Here is a 12,058-nt window from a genome sequence, read left to right on the forward strand (position 1 = left end):
TTCTGTTTAGGAATTTTCCCCCTGTTCCCATATCTTCGAGGCATTTCCCCACTTTCTCCTCTATAAATTTCAGTATCTCTAGTTTTATGTAGAGTTCTTTGGTCCACTTAGACTTGAGCTTTGTACAAGAAGATAAGAATGGATCAATTCCCATTTTTCTACATGGTAACTGCCAGTTGTGCCAGCACCATTTGTTGAAAATGCTGTCTTTTTTCCCACTGGATGGTTTTAGCTCCCTTGTCAAAAATCGGGTGACCATAGGTATGTGGGTTCTTTTCTGGGTCTTCAGTTCTATTCCATTTATCTGCCTGTCTGTCGCTGTACCAGTACCATGCAGTTTTTATCACAGTTGCTTTGTAGTACAGCTTGAGGTCAGGTATGGTGATTCCCCCAGACGTTCTTTTATTATTGAGAATAGTTTTTTCTATCCTAGGTTTTTTGTTATTCCAAATGAATTTGCAAATTTCCCCTTCTAACTCAGTAAAGAATTGAGTTGGAATTTTGATAGGGATTGCATTGAACCTGTAGATTGCTTTCAGCAGGATAGCCATTTTTACTATATTGATCCTGCCAATCCATGAGCATGGAAGATCTTTCCATCTTCTAAGATCTTCTTCAATTTCTTTCTTCAGAGACTTGAAGTTCTTATCATACAGATCTTTCACTTCCTTAGTTAGAGTCACACCAAGGTATTTTATATTATTTGTGACTATTGTGAAGGGTGTTGTTTCCCTAATTTCTTTCTTAGCCTGTTTATCCTTTGTGTAGAAAAAGTCCATTGATATGTTTGAGTAAATTTTATATCCAGCTACTGCGCTGAAGCTGTTTATTAGGTTTAGGAGTTCTCTGGTGGAATTTTTAGGGTCTCTTACATATACTATCATATCATCTGCAAAAAGTGATATTTTGACTTCTTCCTTTCCAAGTTGTATCCCCTTGATCTCCTTTTTCTTGCTGAATTGCTCTGGCTAGGACTACAAGTACTATATTGAATAGGTAGGGAGAAAGTGGGCAGCCTTGTCTAGTCCCTAATATTCATGGGATTGCTTCCAGCTTCTCTCCATTTACTTTGATGTTGGCCACTGGTTTGCTGTATATTGCTTTTATTATGTTTAGGTATGGGCCTTGAATTCCTGATCTTTCCATGACTTTTATCATGAATGGGTGTTAGATTTTGTCAAATGCTTTTTCAGCATCTAACAAGATGATCATGTGGTTTTTGTCTTTGAGTTTGTTTATATAGTGGATTACTTTGATGGATTTCCATATATTAAGCCATCCCTGGGATGAAGCCTACTTGGTCATGATGGATGATTGTTTTGATGTGTTCTTGGATTCAGTTTGAGAGAATTTTATTGAGTATTTTTGCATCTATATTCATAAGGTCAATTGGTCTGAAGTTCTCTTTCTATGTTGGATCTTTGTGTGGTTTAGGTATCAGAGTAATTGTGGCTTCATAGAATGAATTGGGTAGAGTACCTTCTGTTTCTATTTTGTGGAATAGTTTGAGGATAGTTGGAATTAGGTCTTCTGACCAGATGGGTTTAGTGCAGGGTTCTATGAGACCTTCAAATAAGATCTAATTCCAGTTCTTCTCAAACTATTCCACAAAATAGAAACAGAAGGTATTCTACCCAATTCATTCTATGAAGATCTGATAGAACTCTGCACTAAACTCTTCTGGACCTGGGCTTCCTTTGGTTGAGAGGCTATTAATGGCTGCTTCTATTTCTTTAGGGGAAATGGGACTGTTAATATCGTTAATCTGATCCTTATTTAATTTTGGTACCTGGTATCTGTCTAGGAAGTTGTCAATTTCATCCAAGTTTTCCAGTTTTGTTGAGTATATTCTTTTGTAGTAGGATCTGATGATGTTTTGGATTTCCTCAGTATATGTTGTTATGTCTCCTTTTTCATTTTTGATTTTGTTAATTAGGATACTGTCCCTGTGCCCTCTAGTTAGTCTGGCTAAGGGTTTATCTATTTATCAGAACAATTTCACTTATGAAAATCAATGCAAAAATACTAAATAAAGTTCTATCAAACCTAATCCAATAACACATTAAAATGGTCACTCAACATAATCACATAGGCTTCATCCCAGGAATGGAAAGATGGTTCAATATATAGAAGTCCATCAATATAATCCACTATATAAATAAACTCAAAGGAAAAAAAACACAAATCATCTCATTAGATGTTGAAAAATCCTTTGGTAAAATACAACACACCTTAATGTTAAAGGTTTTGGAAAGATCTCAAGACACATAACTAAACATAATAATAAACAATATACATCAGACCAATAGCCAACATCAAATTAAATGGAGAAAATGTGAAGTGATCCCACTAAAACCAGGGAAAAGAGAATGTGTTCCACCCTCTCTCTATTTATTCAAGATAGTCCTTGAAGTCCTAGCCAGAAGCAATTAGACAAGAATAGGAGATCAAAGGAATACAAATTGGAAAGGAAGAAGTCAATATGTCACTCTGCAGATGATATAGTATTATACATAATTCTACCAGAGAACTACTATGAATGATCCTCAACTTCAGCAAAGTGACTGGATTATAAAAGTTAACTCAAGTTGATCTTTGACAAAGAAGCCAAACATATTCATGGAACAAAAGAAAGCATATTCAATAAATGGTGCTGGTCTAATTGGCTGTCTGTATGTAGAAAAAGGAAAATAGATCCATATTTGTCACCTTTACAAAGCTCAAGTCTGAGTGAATCAAGGACCTCAACATAAAACCAGATACATTCAATCTAATAGAAGAGAAAGTAGGAAAGAGCCTTGCACTCATGGGCACAAGAAGAAATTTCTGAAACAGAACTCTAATGGCTCACACTCTAAGATCAAGAATTGATTATGGGACCTTATAAAAGCTTCTATTAGGCAAAGGATATAGTCAATTAGACAAATCAGCAACCTAAAGATTGGGGAAAAAAACCTTCACTAAGCCTAAATCTGATATAGGGCTAATATCCAAAATATATTAAGAACTCAAGAAGCTAACTAAAAATCCCAAACAAAGCAATGAAAAAAAAAAAAAAAAAACGGGGTATAGAACTAAACCGAGAATTTATAACAAGGGAATCTTGAATGGTTGAGAAGTATCTAAAGAAATGTTCAAAGTCCTTAATAATCAGAGAAATAATGCAAATCAAAATGACCCAGAGATTCCACCTTACACCAATTAGAATGGTTAAAATCAAAACCTTAGGTGACAATGCATGTTGGTGAGAATGTAGTGAAAGAGGAACACTCCTCCCTTTCCAGTGGGATTTCAAAGAGGTACAGCCATTCTGAAAATCAATCTGGAAGTGTCTCAGAAATTGCAAATAGATCTACCTGAAGACCTAGTAATACCACTCTTGGGAATATATCCAAAAGTTGCCCCACAATGTCACAAGGGCATGTTTTCCATTATGTTCATAGTGGCCTTGTTTGTTGTAGCCAGAAGCTGGAAACAACCAAGATGTCCCATGACAGAAGAACTGATATAGAAAATATGGTTCATTTACACAATGGAATACTACTCAGCTATAAAGAATGAGGATATCCTGAGTTTTGCAGGCAAATAAATGGAACTAGAAAATATCATCCTGAGTGAGGTAACTCAGGCCCAAAATGACATACATGATATGTACTCACTAGTAAGTGGATATTAGCCAAAAAATAAAAATACAGAGTACCCAAGATGCAGTCCACAGAACTCAAAAAGATCCAAAACCTGAAGGGCCCAAGTGAGGACACCTCAGTCTCCCTTGTGAAGGAGAAGAAAGCAATAACAAAGGGGGAGAGATGGAGAGGGGAGCATGATCTTCTATTGGGTGTGGGAAAAGGACTGAAGCCCTGAGGCCAGCCAAAAGAATGAAAACAGGCAACCTCAGGAGATAGGACATTGGGGGGATCCTCCCAAATGCACCAGAGACTCTCATGACTCAAAGGGAGGGACTTTAGATGAAATGCCCTACAGTGGGGAGAGGAAACTTATAGAGCCCCACCTCCAGCAGAAAATCTGGGCATCAAGTGACACTCAAAACTTTGACCCATAATTGTTCCCATCTTAAAGAACTTCAGATATGGAAATGGAGAGAATCCTAAGGAAAAGAAGGTCCATCAATAGGCCCCAAAATGGGATACAGCTCTAGAGGAGGTCTCAAGGCCTGGCACTATTACTGAGGCTGTGGAAAGCTCACAAAAAGGAACCTATCATGGCTGCCCCGTGAAAGACCCAACAAATAGCTGAAAGATTCAGATGCAGATATTTTCACCCAACCAGTGAACAGAACTTGCTGACCCCTGTGGCTGAATTAGGGAAAAGATGGAAGAAACTGAAGAGTAGGGTGGCCATGAAGGAGGACAAGCAGTCTCAATTAACCTGGATCCCTAAGATCTCCCACATACTGGACCACCAACCAGGCAGCATATACCAGCTGATATGAGGCCCATAACACATATACAGCAGAGGAATGTCAGTTCTGGGTTCAGTCAGAGAACATGCACCTAACTCTCAAGAGATTGGAGGCCCCAGGGAGTTTAGAGGTCTGGTGGAGTGGGGGTGGGTAGTAGGCACATCGTCATGGAGTCAGGGGGCCAGGCAAGAGGTATGGGATGGATAGCAATCTAAACAGCCCCATATCCCCTAAAGAAATAGAAGCAGTCATAATAGTTCCCCAACCAAAAAAAGCCCAGGACCAGATGGGTTTAGTGCAGAGTTCTATCAGACCTTCAAAGAAGACCTAATTCCAATTCTCCACAAACTATTTCACAAAATAGAAACAGAAGGTACTCTACCCAATTATTTCTATGAATCCACAATTGCTCTGTTACCTAAATCACACAAAAATCCAACAAAGAAAGAGCTTCAGACCAATTGCCCTTATGAATATTGATGCAAAAATACTCAATAAAATCCTCGCAAACTGAATCCAAGAACACATCAAAACTGTCATCCATCATGACCAAGTAGGCTTCATTCCAGGGATGCAGGGATGGTTGATATATGGAAATCCATCAAAGTAATCCACTGTATAAACAAACTCAAAGACATAAACCACATGATCATCTTGTTAGATGCTGAGAAAGCACTTGACAAAATCCAACACCTATTCATGATGAAAGTCTTGGAGAGATCAGGAATTCAAGGCCCATACCTAAACATAATAAAAGCAATATACAGCAAGCCAGTAGCCAACATCTAAAAATGAAGAGAAGCTGGAAGCAATCCCACTAAAATCAGGGAGTAGACAAAGCTGCCCAATTTCTCCCTACCTATTCAATGTAGTATTTGACGTCCTATCCAGAGCAATTAAACAACAAAAGGAGATCAAGGGAATACAATTTGGAAAGGAAGAAGTCAAAATATCACTATTTGCAGATGATATGATAGTATATATAAGTGACCCTAAAAATTCCACCAGAGAGCTCCTAAACCTGATAAACAACTTCAGCAAACTAGCTGGATATTAAATTAACTCAAACAAATCAGTAGCCTTCCTCTACTCAAAGGATAAACAAACTGAGAAAGAAGTTAGAGAAATTACTCCCTTTAAAATAGTGACAAATAATATAAAATACCTTGGTGTTACTCTAATCAAGCAAGTGAAAGATAGAAGTCAAGAACTTCAAGTCTTTGAAGAAAGAAATTGAAGAGGACCTCAGAAGATGGAAAAATCTCCCATGCTCATGGATTGGCAGGATTAATATAGTAAAAATGGCCATCTTTCTGAAAGCAATTTACAGATTCAATGCAATCCCCATCAAAATTCCAAATCATGTCTTCAGAGTTAGAAAGAGCAATTTGCAAATTCATTTGGAATAAAAAATAAACCCAGGACAGCAAAAACTATTCTCAACAATAAAAGAACTTTTGAAGGAATCACCATCCCTAATCTCAAACTGTACTTCAGAAGAATAGTGATATAAAGAGAGACAGGCAGGAAGATCAATGGATTCATGGTTAAGAACCAAAAATGAACCCATACACATATGATCACTTTATATTTGACAAAGCAGCTAAAACCATCCAGTTGAAAAAAGACAGCATTTTAAACAAATGGTTCTGGTTCTATAGGTGGTCAGCATGTAGAAAAATGTAAATCGACCCATCCTTATCTCCTTGTACAATGCTCAAATCCAAGTGGATCAAGCACCTCCCACATAAAGCCACATACACTGAAAATAACGGAAGAGACAGTGGGGAAGAGCCTCCAATACATGAGCACAGGGGGAAAGTTCCTGAACAGAACACCAGTGACTTATACTCTACCATCAAGAATTGACAAAAATGGACCTCATAACATTGCAAAGCTTCTGTAAGGCAAATAACATGTCAATAGGATAAAACATCAACCAACAGGATGGGACAAGATCTTTACCAATCCTACATCTGATAGAGGGCTAATATCCAATATATACAAAGAACTCAAGAAGTTAAACTCCAGAAAATCAAATAATCCTATTAAAACTGGGGTACAGATCTAAACAAAGGACTTTCAACTGAGGAATAGCAAATGGCCTAGAAGCACCTAAAGAAATGTCCAACATCCTTAGTCATCAGGGAAATGCAAATCAAAACAACCCTGAGATTCCACCTCATATCAGTCAGAATGGCTAAGATGAAAATCTCAGGTGACAGCAGATGGTGAGGATGTGGAGAAAGGAAAACACTCCTCCATTGCTGGTGGGATTGCAAGCTGGTACAACCACTCTGGAAATCAATCTTGTGGTTCTTCAGGATATTGAACATAGTATTACCTGAGGACCCAGCTAAGCACATACCCAAAAGACTCTACAACATATAACAAGGACACATGCTCCACTATGTTCATAGCAGCCTTATTTATAATAGCCAGAACCTGGAAAAAACCTAGATGTCATTCAATAGAGGAATGGATACAGAAAATGTGTACATTTACCCAATGAAGTACTACTCAGCCATTAAAAATTATGAATTCATGAAATTTCTAGACAAATTGATGGGGCTAGAAAATATCATCCTAAGTGAGGTATCCCATTCACAAAAGAACACATTTGGTATGCACTCAATGATAAATGGATATTAGCCCAAAAGGTCAGAATACCCAAGATACAATTCACAGACCACATGAAGCTCAAGAAGAAGAAGTACTAAAGTGTGGGTGCTTTGGTCCTACTTAAAAGGAAGAAAAAGCTGGGCAGTGGTGGCACATACCTTTAATCTCAGCACTTGGGAGACAGAGGCAAGCAGATTTCTAAGTTTGAGGCCAATCTGTTCTACAGAGTGAGTTCCAGGACAGTCAGGGCTACACAGAGAAACCCTGTCTCAAAAAATAAAAGAAGAAGAGAAAAGAAAAGAAAAAGAAAGAAAGGAAAAAGAAAGAAAAGAAAAGAAAAAGAAAGAAAAAAAGAAAGAAAAGAAAAGAAGAAAGAAAGAAAAGAAAAAGAAAGAAGAGAAAAGAAAGGGGTACAAAATACAAAATACTCACGGGAATAAATATGGAGAAAGAGTGTAGAGCAGATACTGAAGGAAAGGCCCTCCAGTCCCACCTAGGAATTCATCCCATATATAGTCACCAAATCAGACACTATTGTGGATGCCAAGAAGTGCTTGCTGAAAGGAGCCTGATACAGCTTTCTCCTGAGAGATCCTGCCAGAGCTTCACAAATACAGAGGCAGATGCTCACAGCCAACTATTGGACTGAGCACAGGATTCCCAATGGAGGAGTTAGAGAAAGGACTGAAGTAGCTGAGGGGGCTTGAAATCCCATAGGAAGAGCAACAATATCAACCAACCAGAGCTCCCAGAGCACCCAGGGACTAAGCCACCAACTATGGAGTACATGGCTCCAGCTGGGTATGTCCCATAGTATGGCCTTGTCAGGTATCGTTGTCAGGAGAGGTCCTTGTTTCTATGAAGGCTCAAAAGATATCCCAGTGTAGTGGAATGGAAGGCAGGGAGGCTGGGATGGGTGGTTGGTTGGAGGAACACCATCATAGAAGTATGGAAGGGGAAAATGGGGTATGGGGTTTCTAGGAAGGGAGAAACCGTGAAAGGGGATAACATTTGAAATGTAAATTAAAAAATCCAATAAAAATTCATCTGTAATAACAAAAAACCCAGAATAGCAAAAACTATTCTCAAAAATAAAAAAAAAAATTTCTTGGAGAATTTCCATCTCTGATCTCAAGCTGTACCTCAATGCAATACTGATAAAAAGCTGCATGGTGTTGGTACAGAGGCAGATAAGTAAATCAATGTAATAGAATTGAAGACCCAGAAATAAATCCACACACATGATCTTTTACAAAGAAGCCAAAACCCTCCAGTGGTGGCGGGGGGCGGGGGGGGGCACACAGCTTTATCAACAAATGGTGCTTGTTCAGCTGACAGTTGGCATGTAGAAGAATGCAAATTGATTCTTGTCCAAAGCTCAATTCAAAGTAGATCAAGGACCTCACATAAAACCAGATATGCTAAATCTAAGAGAAAAGAAATTGAGAATGAGCCTCAAAGGCATCTGCACATGGGAAAATTTCCTGAACAGAACATCAATGGCTCATCCTCTAAGATTAACAATTGACAAATGGAACTGCATAAATTTGAAAAGCTTCTGTAAGGCAAATGACACTGTCAATAGGACAAAATGGCAACATACATGTTTGAAAGATCTTGACCAAGCGTAAATCTGATTGAGAACTAATATCTAAAATATTCAAAGAACTCAAGAAGTTAGACTGCAGAAAATCAAATAACACTATTAATAAATGGGGTACAGAGTTACACAAAAATTCTCAACTGTGGATTGCTAAATTCTTAATGATGATCCTATAATAATTCCTAAAATTTTACTTGTAATTAATAAACTCTTTACAATAAGACTGCTATTATAATCCTTCTGATGTAAAAACTGCAATTTGAAATCTGCCAATGTCCGTGTGTCAGGAGTTAATTGCTTCTGAGATAGAAAGCAGGTATTTACAACTTAGAACAAATTCCACATTGTTATAAAACAATTAACTAAAGTCATAAAAAGAAACTAATGATTTATTGTAGGTGTAGGAACAGAGGATAAAATTTTGACTGTGTTTATCAATATAAACCTTCAATGGTAACTTAGTCACAAAATTATGATTTTTAATTCTTAATGACAGATAATGAATGTCTATCTGGAAAACTAGTCATAATGGATACATATTTAAGCATCTCTGTTGTAAACTCCTTAACTGATTTTTGAGTTGAATTTAAGTGTGAGCTCATGGTGAAATTTTTACCATGTGATCATATATTCTAAAAGATGTTTAAGTGCTGAGGACAAAGGGAGCAGAGAGAATTTTTTGGAGAGAATTTTTAGAGAACAACCACTGAGAAATAAAGATTAAAATCACTTTTCAAAGTGTCTCTTTTTCTTCCTGAGACATTCACTAGCAGACTGGGAGTTGTATAATTTCTCAGTCCAAGACTTGAAGTTCTGTGGAGAAGAGAACTAAGACTGCTTTCCTTAACTTCCCCTTGTTTTATACCAGGTACCAAATCCAGTGGTTTTTAACCTCAGAATATGTAAGAAAATTATTAAATATTTTTAGAAGCAAGGAGCTTCTATATTCAGCATAGTTACAAAGGTTAAAAGTCAGGGGTTATAAGTCATCTGCCTATGTACAACACTGCCTTGCTTCAGTCCATTACAGGCCTAGCAGGCTCCAGGAAGGGACCTTTTTAATAGAGAACAAATTTTAAATAAACAACAGGGTGTGGTAGTGGTTGGCACCCTTAATCCTAGCACTATAGAAACAAAGGGATTATGATTTTCCTAATTTTGAGGCTATCCAGGGCTACACATTGAAATAATGTCTCAGCTGACAAAACATTGGCCGCACACAAAATAAGTAAATAAGTAAGTAACTAACTAAATAATTCCAACTACTAAACAAATATTTAAATAAAAAATTTAAAACTAAAAAGTGACTTTGCAATGGTGTTTAGACATTCATGTATGTGTTGTTTGAAAATTTTCAGCAACTTTTTCATGATGATGGTTGAGAACTCTGAAAATCCAGACCCTGAAGTAGGAAACAATGTAGCGGAGCACTGTGAAATCACAGTGGAATGCTATGACATCAGATTGGAGCACGGTGACACCAGAGTGGAGCACGATGACAGCACAGTGGAACAATGTGACAGCCCTGTGGACCACTGTGACTCCAGAGTGGAGCACTGTGACACCACAGTGTAGAACTGTGACACCAGATCTTGGTTCTGGGACTCCGCTGAACGTAGTCTGCACAGGTGAGAGTGTGCACTACAGAAGTAACAGCTTCTGGGACAGGCAGGAGCCACAGAGCTTCTGAGGGAGTGCCCTTTTCGGCCTCCAGACATCTGGCCACCTTCCCGGCCAGAGGACAGGTGTCCGCCCGGCCCGGGAGGACTTTGCCTCAGAATAGGAGGAAGACATCTTGGTTCCGAGACATCATCGAAAGTAGTCTGTACAGATGAGATTGTGGCCTACAGAACCTAACAGCTTCTGTGACAGGCCAAAGCAACACAGCTTCTGAAAAAGGTCCTGTTTTGGGCCTTCATCTTCGGCCAGAAGGGAGGTCCGAAAACCAGATATCTCTGCACCTTTCCTGTAAGAGGAGAGCTTGCCTGCAGAGAGTGCTCTGACCACTGAAACTCAGAGGAGAGAGCTAGTCTCCCATGTCTGCTGATAGAGGCTAACAGAGTCACCAGAGGAACAATCTCTAAACAGAGACAACTATAACAACTAACTCCAGAGATTACCAGATGTTGAAAGGTAAACTTAGAATCTTACTAACTGAAAACAAGACCACGCACCATCATCAGAACCCAACACTCCCACTTCGCCCATTCCCGGGCACCACAACACACCCGAAAACCTAGACCTGGATTTAAAAGCATATCTCATGATGATGGTAGAGAACATCAAGAAGGACTTTAATAACTCACTTAAAGAATTACAGGAGAACACTGCTAAACAGGTAGAAGACCTTAAAGAGGAAGCACAAAAATCCCTTAAAGAATTGCAGAAAAAGACAACCAAAAGGGTGATGGAATTGAATAAAAATATCCAAGACCTAAAAAGGGAAGTAGACAAAATAAAGAAAACCCAAAGTGAGGCAACGCTGGAGATAGAAACCCTAGGAAAGAAATCTGGAAGCATAGATGTGAGCATCAGCAAAAGAGTACAAGAGATGGAAGAGAGAATCTCAGGTGCAAAAGATTCCATAGAGAACATCGACACAACAATCAAAGAAAATGGAAAATGCAAAAAGATCCTAACTTAAAACATCCAGGAAATCCAGGACACAATGAGAACATCAAACCTACGGATAATAGGAGTAGATGAGAATGAAGATTTTCAACTCAAAGGGCCAGCAAATATCTTCAACAAAATTATAGAAGAAACCTTCCCAAACCTAAAGAAAGAGATGCCCATGAACATATAAGAAGCCTACAGAACTCCAAATAGACTGGACCAGAAAAGAAATTCCTTCCAACACATAATAATCAGAATAACAAATGCACTAAATAAGGATAAAATACTAAAAGCAGTAAGGGAAAATGTCAAGTAACATTTAAAGGTAAGCCTATCAGAATGACATCAGATTTTTCACCAGGGACTATGAAAGCCAGAAGAGAATGGACAGATAATATGCAGACAGTAAGAGAACACAAATGCCAGCCCAGGCTACTATACCCAGCCAAACTCTCAATTACCATAGATGGAGACCCAAAGTATTCCATGACAAAACCAAATTCACACATTATCTTTCTATGAATGCAGCCCTTCAAAGGATAATAACAGAAAAAAACCAATACAAGGACACAATCCTCGTCCTAGAAAAAGCAAAAAGGTAATCCCTCAACAAACCTAAAAAAAAGACAGCCACAAGAACAGAATGCCAACTCTAACAACAAAAATAATAGGAAGCAACAATTACTTTTCCTTAATATCTCTTAATATCAATGGACTCAATTCCCCAATAAAAAGACATAGACTAACAGACTGGCTACACAAACAGGACCCAACATTTTGCTGCTTACAGGAAA

This window comes from Mus musculus, chromosome 19, assembly GCF_000001635.26.
Source record: "Mus musculus strain C57BL/6J chromosome 19, GRCm38.p6 C57BL/6J".
Taxonomy (NCBI): Eukaryota; Metazoa; Chordata; class Mammalia; order Rodentia; family Muridae; genus Mus; species Mus musculus.